This window comes from Cryptomeria japonica, chromosome 8 (genome assembly GCF_030272615.1).
Source record: "Cryptomeria japonica chromosome 8, Sugi_1.0, whole genome shotgun sequence".
In the NCBI taxonomy this organism is placed as follows: domain Eukaryota; kingdom Viridiplantae; phylum Streptophyta; class Pinopsida; order Cupressales; family Cupressaceae; genus Cryptomeria; species Cryptomeria japonica.
The window spans coordinates 347,676,273-347,690,591 of NC_081412.1; the positions used below are offsets into that span (position 1 = coordinate 347,676,273).

Genomic DNA, 14,319 nt, shown 5'->3' on the forward strand with positions numbered 1-14,319 from the left:
GGATATGTGCATATGCAAAGGATGGGATCTAAAAAGGGAATCTTCTACATGGTTCAAGAAGTGGTATAGATGTACAAATTTGAAGGTAAAATGGGAAAGATGCGTTAGAGATGCAAGCAAGATTGATTTGGCCACAAGAAAGGGGATTGGGTCTGCAACAAATTCAAAAATATTTCACACGGAAGAGCACGAGTCCAAATATGTAAAGTTCACCACAAAAACCAAGGATTGATATCTAAGTTACCGGGTTCCTCTAAACCCCCTCCGTACCCATGTGGATATGGCTTAGGTTTTGTTGTGACCTTTTTCACACATCGCCCCATTGTAGATGGGGACCCCCTGTTTTTTCTTTTTAGGGTTTTGCTTTGGTGTCACAACTGCTAATCACCAATCTTTTTGCAAATGAGGAGTTAGAGTTTTTCTGAAGTCATGTTGAGCCAAGTAGAGAGTTCATGCTCGGAATCATGTTTGAACGTTGTCAAAGTGCTTAGAAGGTCTGAAGGACAAGGATCACAATTGCTTTGGGTCATTTCTGACAACTTTCTATTTTTAGGAATTTTTGCTTTTTTGCTTTTTTATAAATTTAGAAAGTTTTGTTTTTGGCACTTTGGGTACATTCCGAGAAATAGCTTTTTTGGCTTGCTTTTTGCTTTTTTCTGCTTTTTTGAAAGTAGAACCTGGGTTTTGTTCCTCAAGTCATTTGTACCCATGTCTAAGTACAAAAAGCAGGGTTATGTTTTTTTTGCTTTTTTGTGAAATTAGGGTTTTGATCCTCAGGCCATATCATTACTGCCCATGTTCTCAGAATTGAAAAAATTGGTCTTTAAGTGTAAAAAGCATGGTAAAAACCCTAATATAGGGTTTTGTTCTAGAAGATCATTCCTCAGACCATATGATCAGTACCCATGTCCTCAGAATTGAAAAATAATGTCTTTGAGTGCAAAAAGCAGGGTGAAAACCCTAATCTAGGGTTTTTGTTCCAGATGATCTAGGTATGAACACGACAAGTCAGAGATGGACATGGCAGTTTGAATGAAGATGTTTGGAAGAGAAGTGGCATGAAGATGAAAGTTTGTCCAAGGGAAGACCAAGTTTGACCAGCCAAGCACATGAAAGAATGGCAGACAAAGGGTAAATTTTGCCCAAGGCATGAAGCGACTTGTCAGACATCTTCAAACTTCGCCCAGGGTGTGGGTGGCTTGCCAAGCTCTAAGTCCGCCTAGGCATGACATGGTGAAAGCTAAGACAAAGTTGGCAAACAAACTTCCAACTCCGCCTTGCCTAGTATAAGATGGCAAAGGTTATGCAAAGTCCGCCAACTCTTGGCAAGACCCTCATGAAGTCTGCCTAGGCACATAAGAAGGCAATGTCCAAGCTACTCCAAACTTTGCCTTGTCCAAGCATGTGCCAAGTCCGCCTTGGCAAAGAAACCATCAAGTCAACAACATGTTGGAAGAGTGTCAATGCACACCTCAAAGTTCGCCATGTCCAAGGACATTCAAAGTCCGCCTAAGCATGCAAGAGGTTTAGATGGCAAAAGAAGCATGAACCCCGCCTTGTCCAAGGAAGAGCAAAGTCCGCCCTGGCATGAAACACGTGAACTCTGCTCTCTTCTTGACATTGCAAGACATCTTCAAACCCCGCCCAACATGTTAGAAGCATGGCAAACATTGTTCAAAGTCCGCTAAGGCACATGAAAGATGGTAGATGGAAGGTAGACAAACTTCCAAGTCCGCCATATAGAAAAGCAAGGCAATGATTAGAGAAAAACAATGAAAAGATGGCAAGGTTATAAAGCAAAACATGTCCAATGGTCTTCCAAATCTGCCCAAGTCAACCAAGCACAAGAAAAGATGGTAAGAGGTCTTCAAAGTCCGCTCCTATGGTGGATGTCCAAACTTCTTCAAAGTCCGCCCCAAGGAGATGTCTAACATGCTTCCAACTCTGCCTTGTCTAGAGGAAAGCAAAGTCCACCTAGACACATAAAGCAACATGTCAAAAAGGCTTCAATGTCCGCCTTGCCCAAAGACACATGAAGTCTTCCTTGGGAGAATTGTCCAAGCTAGTTTGAAGCTTGTCCAAGATGAAATTTAACATGGCTGAAGACACACAAAGTCCGCCTAAACCAAGAAGCAAGATGGCGAGGTATACTTGTAGTCCGCCCAAGGGGTATGGAAGTATGAACGTGGCATGGAAGCAATAAAGTTTGCCTAGCTTGGAAAAACATGGATTAAAACAATGGGTTTTGACATGTTAAGAAGAAAAGCAAAAGGTTAGAATTAAGCTGGATGGCTAAACCTATATCAAGTTCGCCTAAGACCAAGTTGAAAAAAGAAAAACAAGAGGTTAAAACATGTCCAAAGAAGCCTAGAGTCCGCCTAGGCATATATGAAGATGGGCAAACAAACTTCTAACTCCGCCCATTAGAAAAGCAAGACAAGGTTGCAAGGGAGAAAAGCAAAACAAAGAAAGATTGCTTAAATTTCTTCCAAGTCCACCATAAGGAAGTGTGTCCAAGAGAGTTCAAAGTCTGCCTAGACATAGCATGGCAAAGACCAAGAAAACTATCAAAGTTCATTGTCCAAACAACCTGGATGACATAGCAAGAAGCAAGACATCGGCTAAGCACACTTCAAAGAGGAAATCAAAGTTTGCCAAGATAGATAGACACACACATTCCAAGTTTGCCTAGGCCTAAATGGAATATGTGAGGATGCCTGAGCAAGACATAAAAATTCGCCTATGGCTCAAGGATAAGACATGAAGATGATCAACTTGACATGGCAAAGGAAGAAAATGGCTAGAGGAAAAACAAATTTGACAAAATAAGCACAAGAAATCAAGGGTCAAACAAACTGATGGGTTGGAAAATAAAAGTTTGACACATGAAAAATGGCGCTGTGTGGAATTTTCCACAACTAAAAGAATCAAATTTTGACTAAGTGTTGGAGAAGAAATAGGAAGAAAGAAGAAGAATAAAAAGGGAAAGTAAGGAGAAGATGAATAAAATCCTTGTCCAAGGGCGGAGTTTGTTCTACTCAGCACAAGCTAGATCCAGAATTGAAGGCAAATCCACAAGCAAAGTGTGTTTGAGCATAGAAATGGTCAAAATCTTGGCTAGGTTCTGGAGGATCCACATGAAGGTGTCACAAAATAAATTGACTAGCCGGCTAAGTATGGGAAATACTTCACAGAAAAAGTTCCAATTTCCTTCATTGTGGCAAAGGCACAAGGGAATTCTTCTCCAAAATCCTAGGCACTTGAAAGAGTTTCTAGGCATCAAGAAAGAAAAGTCTCTAGACTTGGCAAAATATGAAAAGAAATTCCGGATTTCTTGAAGGATTTCATCTCTTGAAGACAAGCTCCCAATCAAGATCAGATAGTGGCAAGAAGACTATTCCAAACAAACTTCCATACTTAGGCAATTTTTTGGCACAAATTGGAGAATTCAAGGAGGACATTCAACAATCAGATTGTTCCAAGTCAACCTGTCCAGGTTCAATGAACCTGACTTATCTAGAAGCTTGTAGAAGGAACATTCACAATGCAACAACTTTCTATTTTATTATTGGTTCATATTTAGCAAAAAGGACAAGTGTCCTCAAATGTAATTTTCTCATTGGTCGAAGGGTAGTTAGTTGTAACAAACCCTAATTGGGGTTTTATTTTGTAATCTCGACCGTTGATTGAAAATCAATCCTAGCCATTGAATTTTAATTGGGGTGCCATAAAATTGAGCTCACCCCTCATTTGTAAATCATGGGAGCATGTTGAGATAAGTAATTGTAATAAGTAATGCATTGCTCGAATTGATGGTGATTACCTCTCTTATTTTGGAGTTGGCATGGTTCTTATCCCTCATCATAATTTAGATTTTATTTCATGTATGTTAGAAGAATGCAAGATTTGATAAGTATTGATTTATGGTGAATTTCCGCTCATACTTTTGATGAACAGATGATTTTTGTTCATTGTGTAAAGTTAGTCTGAGCTTATTCTGTGGAGGATTTAACTTCTACTTTGAGTAATATTGTTCAGCTGTTGGTATTATTCACGAATATGGAAATCATAAGCACATCCCTTGAAGATCACACTCACTTTGTGTAGTTGTCCTAAGCGTGGCGAAGCAAAGTGTTGTTATTGAAGTCACCTAGTCAATACTGTCTCTTGAATTCTTAGGAATAGATTAGAATTTCTAAACCTTATCTCCTTTTCAGTTTTCTTGAAGTCCATGATCCAAAACCCAAATGATAAATCTCCATTGTGAATTGAACAAACCAGGTATAAGTCCCCCTTGTATTTCAGCATACATAACCAAGGTAGCTATCTAACATAAAGTCGCCCATTCGCACATATAAACCTTGGAGTCGCCGTGTGGTCTTGGCACACGTAGTGATTTTGTTCAAGAGAGGGTAGAGTATCCTTGGATATTTTATTCTAATGTTCGGTAAATGATAAAACGCATACCAACAAGTTCCCCATTGGATTCACCTAGGGTCCCTCTTGGGCTCCTCGGGTTCCTTATGTGTCATTCATGGAAGGAGCCACATGGAATTTGGGGTGCTCGAGAGGGTCCTGTTGACGTGTATTTTGTACACAATCATACACAGAATAAAATACCCAAAGGCATCTTATCCTCTCTTGAATAAAGTCGCTAACTGCTGAAGATATCGCAAGAAGGATCAGTTAGGATGACTCCAATGTTCTTTTTAGTAGGGTCTCTACGTGTGGATAAGCACCAGTGGTCGTTGTGATTGCTGTGTCATCAAGGGGCCTTACGTTGCCGAAGATTTTAAACTAAACAAGCTTTTCAAAAAATATCAAAAGGATAGGGTTTGCAAGAGGTCTGATCTAGTCTAACCCAAAGAATGACTCAATGTGGACAAGACTTGGTGAGATTCTACCAACTTCAATATTGCCATAAATTAACAACTCAATTGAAATTGATGCGATCTTCTAAGGTAACAAATGATTTTTCAATACATCAAAGATCAAGGACACTACCACGAAGGTACATATCCAAGATACAACAACGATTGAAGGTTTAAGCGATTCAAATATCTCCAGTCGACCACGCAAGGCGTTCCTACAATCAGCAAGAAGCTAGTGGTTTGGAAAGCGAATCCTACCAAAGATCAAGTCCAACACTTTGTCCCTCGAATTAACACACTACTTTGATTGAGAATGATTCAAGAAAAATGAACAACCATGAAGATAACCAAGAGAATTGCAACAAAACACCATAACTTCAATATTTCATTGATCTCAAAGCCATCATATGCAACAATTGTTTGAATTCCTTTCTCAAAGCTCAATCTAGCTACAAAAGTAAATTGCTTCTAAACTTTAATCTCTCCCTAATAACATCAATAATTTGATCTTCTAATTTTCTAGTTACAAAAAATGAAAGAAATGAGGGTATAAATAGCATCCTCAATTACAATGAACGGTCCAGATCGAAAGAAGATCAATGGCCAAGATTATGACACCTAAACCCTAATTAGGGTTTGTTACAACCATTACATAACATTTAATGCTTGACCAATGATAAAATTGTATTGCTTGGACACATGTCCTCTCTAGAAATTTCCACCAATGGATAGCTAGGGTAGGTACATCGGAGTTTGTGCCACCTTCTATGAATTAGGTACATTGAACCTGGACATTGTTGAGGTGGACCAATCCGACTAGAGGAGTGATGACTAGGATGCCACCTCGTCTGACACTTGTAGCTTGGTAGATATTCAATTTGATGTCGTTGAGAAGCTATCTTTAATTAACTCTTGTTCTAACTCCTTTTGTCCTTGATTTGCAGGATGATCGATGTACCTCGCCCTGGAATACTGGATTAGAAGAGGTCGCCCTTATCCTGATGATGCTGGATCGAAGAAGGCCGTCCTTGTCAATGTTAGACTGGAGGAGGTTGTCCTTATCTTTGCTTGATCGTCCTTGATGAGACCGTCCTTGATCTGGCTTGATTTTCCTTGAGGAGAGTCTTCCGACTTGTAGATCTTTCGAGCTTGGAGTCGCCAACTTGATACCTCTCTTGAGAGCTTAACTCTAAAATGCAAAATAAAGAGATTCGCCTAGGCAAAAATCGATGTTTGGAAGATTCCAACGTGATCCTTTTCAAACGAACGTCCACCTTAGCAATTCGCCACCGTTGGGGTCTTTGACGTGATCTTAGCAGGTTCGCTCAACTCCAATCAAACTCGCACTCCCTTTTGATGAAGCTCGCGCCTTCCTTTGAATGGAAATTCGCACCTTGTAATTGATGAAATTCGCTCCACTTGAACACAATTCGCACTTCTCCTTTACTCTCCAAAATCGCATATGAATGAAGGTTTAAATGATGATTTGAAAATGAAATTTTCACCTTCCTTTATAGGCGCTTACCCCCTCCATTACCTCTAGGCCGACCTTTTATTTTAAAAAAACAAATTTTAATTAAAAAAAAACAAGGGCCGACTTTGTAAAAATAAAAGAATTTAAATCCAAGCGCTCCAATTTGATTTTATTTAAAATAATAATTAATTAATTAAATGCCTTCGTTTTTTAATTAATTCGATTTTTTAAATAGGCAAAATTAATTAATAAATGCTCATGCGCAAATTTTAAATGCTATTAATTGAATATTCAAATTTATCGATTTTTTAGCATTTAATAAAATTCAAAAAATGTATTAGCGCCAAAATTTGGGAGAGGTAAGGGTACAAACCACATCGCTCTGGTCCCTGGGAGAGGGACAGGAGCGAATTATCATCTTAGTCTTGATTCTTTTGCCTTTTACGTTCAAAATCTCCATCTTCACGTTGAAATTGACATCTTCGACAAGGATCTTGAGCTTGATTGACTTGATTTCGTAGACGAATGCCCCTTGTGACCATTATCGCCCTGGTCCCTGACTGAGGGACAGGAGCGAACTTCCATTTTTAGCTCAAATTTGTGATCTTTGATGTTCACTTCTTGTTTGTCGCCTTCCAAATGACGTTTTCAACCTTATGCATCTTTGTTTTGATGTGATCTTTGGAAGAAAATGAGTGATGTAGTTAATATCGCCCTGGTCCCTGGCTGAGGGACAGGAGCGATCTTGTCTCCTTGCTCTAGTTGATCACCTTTTAACGTTTAACTCCCTCGCATATCATCTTCTCAAGACACCTTAGACTTTGTGCAACCTTGTACGTCCTTGACTTAGCGTGATTTTTGAAAGAACTGGCTAGTATAATGAATATCGCCCTGGTCCTTGGGAGAGGGACAGGAGCGATTCTTGGTATCCTGGGCTCATCTTTGTTCCTATCAACTTGCAATCGCCTTCACAATGTAAAACGGTGTCCTTTGATCCCTCTTGAACACTTGAAACGTGATTATCATTCAAAACTCAAACCTTTATAGAGATTTCGCTCTGGTCCCTGATTGAGGGACAAGAGCGAATTTGGGTATATAGTATAAATCTTTTATCATATTAACTTGCAATTGTCTTCAAGGTTCAAAATGATACTCTTTACTCCCTTTCGAACACTTAAAATGTGAGTGGCAACTTAAATTTGGACACATTTGAATATTTCGCTCTGGTCCCTGACTGAGGGACAGGAGCGAACTTGAGCATATAGTGCAATTCCTTCATCTTTGGCGGTCCTTGCAACTTCATTCTTCGTCGAGACACCTCAAAACGTCATCGCCACCTTACACCTTGACTTGGAGTGACTTGAATTTGGGTGGAAGGCAAGATAACTAACATTTCGCCCTGGTCCCTGGCTGAGGGACAGGAGCGAATTTTCATTTTCAAGCTCAATCACACTTTGCCAACTTCCAAAATTATCTTCAATGGACTCGTTGTGCCCCCTTTCATTCATCTTTGGCCTGGAGTTCGTTTTAACTTGGCAAGAAATTGATCTAAGGAAGAAATCGCTCTGGTCCCTGACTGAGGGACAGGAGCGCCTAGGCCAATATGGAGTTCATCAGGCGTCTTTCAATCTTCAATTTGGCTTCAACAGGTTCGTTATACCTCCTTTACTTGCTTCAAACTCAAAACTTACTTGATCTTCACTCGAATTTTGCCCTATGAGGAAAATCGCTCTGGTCCCTGGGAGAGGGACGGGAGCTATCATCAAATTTCGCCCTGGTCCCTGACTGAGGGACAGGAGCGAATTAGTTTCTAGGCCAAGTTTTCCTCATGTTAGTGCTTTCAAATTATATTCAACTGATAAAATGCACTTCCTTGGTTCTCCTCAAATCGCGAAATTGTTGAAATCTTGCAAGGACAAGGCAATGCTGGATTTTAAGCTCCGGTCCCTCACTGAGGGACAGGAACGATTTTTGCTCCTGGCACATTTCCATGCTTGTGAAATTCTTCAAATTATATTCAACAGAAAGAACATGCCTCCCTTTATCACTTCCAATCCGAAATTCGTCTTGATCCTGCAGAGACAGTAAAATTTTGAGAAACAAGCTCCGGTCCTTCACTGAGGGACAGGAGCGATTTTGCTTCCACAGGCCAAAATATCATGATTTCAAGGGTTTAGTCACTTCACAAGGCAACAACAAGACCTTTCCAATGCCCAGAATCAATCATCAAAATTCCAAAATTTAGTCAAAATCATTCAATCAGACAAAATCAAAAATCTCATCATTAACACTTAGACAAATTTAGACTTGCACTCAAAATTCCGACTGAACTTAGGCAAATTTACTGGACCTCTGGCGAATTCACTTCATTTCAAAACTGCATCCTACGGGAGGAAGCTCAAAAACTCTCAAGACGGATTGGACTCTGGCCTGAAAACGTCAAAACGGGAACCCTAAGGCTTGACCCTAATCCAGACAACTGACACACTAAACCAAAACCCTAAAAAACGAAGAGAAAGGCGAGCAAAACGAGCAAAAAGAGGGGGTCCCCATTTTAATGGGGCGATGTGTGAAATGGTCACAACAGGTCCCTAGGTGAATCTTGGAAGAAACCAAGCGATCCTAGGGGTACCCAAGGGTTGTCCCAAAAAAAAGTTTTTTTTGTTTTGAAACATTTTTATAAACAAAAACTGTCTAAGTACATAATTTTTTCCTTAAGTGATAAAATTGTGAAAATGGCATTTGTCATGAAGGTTTGTGTTGTTTCAAAGGCTTTAAGAGACTTGATTACAATGAGGGAGTGACGAGGAATTGGGATCTAACTCTTGAGTGTGTTGACTAAGATGTTAATGTTGCACAACTTGCCAGAAAATATCTTTAGATGAGGCATCCTGTACAATACATGGCTAGTGGAAGTGGCATTGTAACTCATTGTGGTTCAAGTGAAATTGAACCAAATATTTTGATGCTTTTGATGAAGATTATTAAATATTGATTGTATTTTTTATTGTGTATTGACATTTGACAAATTATTGAATTATGAACTTATTACTATTCTCATTTTTGCAAATGATGAGTTATTTAAATATTTTTATAATTCTAGAATTGTCCATATAGGGTTTAAGTGAGAACAAAAGAAGAACGTGAGGGGCCTCACAACTAGCATTGTTAGCAAAGCTTGTTGTCTTGATAGGAAGGTTTGGTTATATGATCCTTGTTTTGGAGTGGGTTTTGGGTTTAAAGGGTAGTAATGATGTTCTTTATCAAGGTGGTAAGATAAGGTTTGTGATTCGTAGGGGGATGGCCATGGCTATAAATGTAAGCAAGGAGTTGAATAAGATAGTTAAAGATATAAAAACAAAAATGTTTGAGGGGAAGAGAAGATGGGGATTAAAGTAAAGGTCCATAGAAGAGTAAGGGATCTAGGGGGAAGAGATTGTCTAGAATTGTCCATAGAGGGTCTAAGTGAGAATAGAAAAAGAAAGTGAAGGGGCCTTGCAGCTAGCGTTGTTAGCAAAGCCCATTGTCTTGTTAGGAAGGTTTGGCTATATGATCCGTATTTTGGAGTGGGTTTTGGGTTTTACGTGTAATAAGGATGATCTTTATCTATGTGGTAAGATAAGGATTGTAATTTCTAGGGAGATGGCCATGGCTATAAATTTAAGCAAGGAGTTGAATGAGAGAGTTAAAGATATAATAACAAAAATGTTTGAGGGGAAGAGAAGATCAGGATTGAAGTAAGGGTCCATAGAAGAGTATGGGATCTAGAGGGAAGAGATTGTCTAGAATTGTCCATATAGGGTCTAAGTGAGAATAGAAGAAGAAAGTGAAGGGCCCTTGCAACTAGCGTTGTTGGCAAAGACCGTTGTCTTTTTAGGAAGATTTGTTTATATGATCCTTGTTTTGTAGTGGGTTTTGTGTTTTAAGTTGGCATTGGGTGGTGTCATAACAAGTATTAGTTTTGCTCAACTATATTAGTATTACAATAGGGTTTGTGGAACTTCAACAACCAAGCAAAGTTGGTTTAAAGGCTTTGAGGTGTTCCACCTTACTCCTCAATTACAAGAAAGGTGTTGTTGAGCCTTCAACCTTTGTAAGAGCTCAAGTAGTGTAGGGCTTCTAAATGTAGTCAAACTTGTGTAGGGAGTATTGTGCATATGGGACCATGTTAGAACTAGAAATGAGAAGGTTTCTAATATGCAAAAGTTGGAAGAGTGATCGTTAAGCATGCATTTGGGAACCCCAAGGCATGGGGACACCCAAGGAAAAGACCCCATGGTCTTGCTAGGAAACCTTCACAATTTCAACTTATTTGCAATTAGAGAAGATATTTACTTGGGTTTTGTTGATTGGAGATATTGGTAGTAGAAATTTGGCATGTAGGGTCGACATCCATGTTGGAAACGTCACAAAAGCCGGAGTCGAGAGAGAGGGATCTCCTCGATGTATTGATGAACAAGCCACATCTGGGCCACATGATACGCAAATTACAAGAAAATTGTCAAAGAATAAGGCCAAGCTAGAGGACCAATACTGATCATTGATTTAAGAATAAATCTTGCCCAAGTAAATCAAATGTTGAAAGGCTAAAGAGTGAAAGACATGAAGAGAAATTAAAGAAGGGAAAAGAGCAGTGAAGAAGAGGGTAGAAAAGAGCAAAAAGAAAGAATATAATAGAATAGGTTAAATGTGTCTTCTTATATGCACACTATGGTTAACCATGTAAATGATTATCAAATGTATAAAACACTTTGAAAATGAATACATGAAATGGTTGTTTTGAGTCATTTGTGTTTTAAAGTATAGTTTGATGGGATGTATTTGAAATGCTTAGATAATTCTTAGTGCTTTCAATTAACATTAGAATCTTAACAGAATAGCCAAGTATGTTCAGTGTACACACTCTAATGTACCAACACCTGACATTTCACCTGACATCATTTCACTCCCTGGTCTTAGAGTAAGCATTTCATTGGGATCTTGGAAAGCTGACTCACCTGGGGTGAGCTCTTGGGTTTGCCCTAGCTCATGTGATAGGCCCGTGTAATGTTTCCAACCCACTGGGTGGCATCAGTTTGTGTAGGGCTAGAGGGCATGGCCCTGTCTAGTGCTAGTGTCAAGCAACAAGAGAATACACCTCGACATCCAGCTTCATCCCCCCTTTGGGATCAGCTATGATATTTCCTAGGAGTGAAAAGCCTTTGGTTTGGGTATTGTGTTTCAGATCTTAGGTCAAGGAACTATAAGGTACCTCACTTTTAAAAATGGTTCCAAGTCATCGTGTTTCCATCTCAAAACCTACAATTGTGAATTCCAAAACGCTTGTTATTGCAAGCAATCTGTTTGTCCCAAAACAAATGTCAAATAACTGTTTCATTATGATTGGAAAACTACATACCATGACTCTAAAAGATGAGTGACATGATGGTACATAATAAACCTTTGAGGTCACTTAGGCTTCCCTAGCAGAACAAAATCATCAGCTAAAAAATGCATCCCAAATTTGGGATTAGGTTAAGGCAATATTTGTCACAATCCATCATCAGAAGATGGCTTGGTCTTGTGAACAAAGTTGGATGAGTCTTTTATATCTCTTGAAATGCAAGTTGTTAACATCAAATATAGACAGAAATGATTGCCTTGTTATAAAAAACCTGCTCTACACATTTTTTAGCTGTTTGATTTTTTCCCTGTTTCTCATGTTGTGGGATTAATCATAATGCAAGTGATGCAAGTTTATAGATGGTGTTTATGTTCATTTGACAGATCTTTGAGGTCACTTGGGCTTCCTTAGCAGAACAGAATAATGAGCCAATAGAAGCATCCCAAATTTGGAGATTAGATTGAGGCAATATGTTTCACCACCTATATGTTCACCTGGTTTGGTCTTGTGGACAAAGCAGGATGAGTTTCCCACATCTCTTGAAATGGAAGGTTTTATGATCAGATATAGGCTGAAAAATGATTGCCTTATAATAAAAAACCTGCTACACAATTATTTTGGCTGTTTGATCATTCGCTGTTTCTCAGATTGGGATTAATCATAAGGTAAGTGATGCAAGTGTAAAGATGCTGCTTATGTTCATTCGGTTTCTGTCTACATTTCTGCTCTTCATTTTAAAATTATTATATCACTATGTAGGTAAGTTTATGAATCTTTATCTTCTAATATTTAATGCTGTGTGACATGAAGTTTTTGGAAAACATGGCAACACAATTATTTTAAATTTTTTAGATTCTTATTATTTAATGACTAAAGGGCAATGGATAATAAATTCAACATAGATGAATCAACATACTATCATGCAATTAAAAATCTAAATACTTTGAATTCTACTCTAACTTCTTAACCTCATCGTTTGACATTTATTGATAATGTCCAATGGATAAATCATAACAATTGCAACACAATGAGATATGAAAAATAAAACATTTGAAATTTGATATTTATGAAACTGAAAGTTAGAAGTTGAAAGTTGAAACAATAAATTGCAGTGGCAAATTTGAAGACTGGTACAATCTATCATCTATGTTGATAAAAGTTAAAAGTTAAAACCATGTAAAAGATAATTCGAATCCCTGACAGAAAAATAGTAGTAAATAAGAAAGCTCGGATAAAATAATGTAGAAGCTGTTCAAATATTAAAAACACCATGGAATGATCTCTGCTTGTAGCATCTCTGTGATACAGCTGGCAATCTATTTTGAAGTTGGGATTTTACATTAATATTCTCGCTCTTCTCTTTCTCTCTCCCCTTGGCTTCCAGCTATGCATACAGGAGTTGGGATTTTTTTTAATGCAAGGCATGTATTATAACCCACTTCAATGCACTAATTTAACTTGCATAATACTACTGCAGTAAATCCTATGTTTGGCACATATACCACATGAGTAACAAAATTGTTGCAAAAGAGTAAACCTTGGTCAACAATTATGCTTGTTTGGAAATATTCGCCTAATATTATGCTTGTTTGCTGATAATTTTGTTTTGTGCTATTGGCTTTAGAGTACATTGACGTCTTGTATACTCCCTTTGGTTATCCTATATCATTATAATTTCCAACTCCAAATTCCATTTTCTGTATATTGATCATTGGAGGACATTTCACAAATACTCAACCTTGTCTCCCATCAGTTATAATTTTCAAATTACATAGAAAATTGCTGCGTTTCGTCATATTAAGTTTATTCTTGATAATTAGTGGTTTGTAGTCTATTTTCCAGAGTAGGCAGATATGCACATGAGTGTTCCCAGGTGTGTGTATTGCCACACCTGATATGGATACACGTATGGTATGGCTTGGATACGCATTGGATGCCATGCCCATTCGTGCCCAAAAACACTTATTTTCCGGCTGTGTTGGATACCGTGTGATTTGATTTCTGGCTGTATTGGATACCGTGTGATTTGATTTTTAAAAAGGCTGACATGAACCTTACCAAACTCAATTTAAAAAAATTAAATGTGAAATGAATTTTTATTTTTAAAGTTTAGATTATTATTGTTTATTTAGTTCTTTATATTCAAATGTTTAAGTTTTAATATATTTAGATATATTTTTTTTTCATTATATTAAAATTTTACATTATTCTCTTTTAATTTATATATTAATAACATTATTGTTAATTTAGTTATAGGTCCTGGTTTGTATATTTTTTTTGTATATTGTAAATTGTTAAATGAACTTATAATTATTGATGTAGCAATTATGTGTGGATATCGCTTTTAAAATAATGAAAATCTCCACTAATAACTTAGAAACTGTGTTAAATATATGTGGATGTGTTTTTATGAACGTTGTATCCAGCCGTATCCATATTAGGGTTCTTAAAAAATGGCTGTATGTGTATCTGATACCGAATCCATATCTGTATCTGTATCCGTCTGTATGTCTGTTCAACTTTGCAATTTTCTCATCAATCTTGTTTCACATATCCATAGCTGCAAATATCATTCAAAAACAAGGAAAGAA

The 14,319-nt window shown here is 37.9% G+C and overlaps 1 protein-coding gene across 1 annotated transcript in view; it reads left to right on the forward strand.

Annotated features, from left to right (window-relative positions):
* The window catches only part of LOC131045321 (serine/threonine protein phosphatase 2A regulatory subunit B''beta), a 90,535-nt gene that overhangs the window by 25,801 nt on the left and 50,415 nt on the right, over nucleotides 1–14,319 (forward strand). The window lies entirely within an intron of this gene.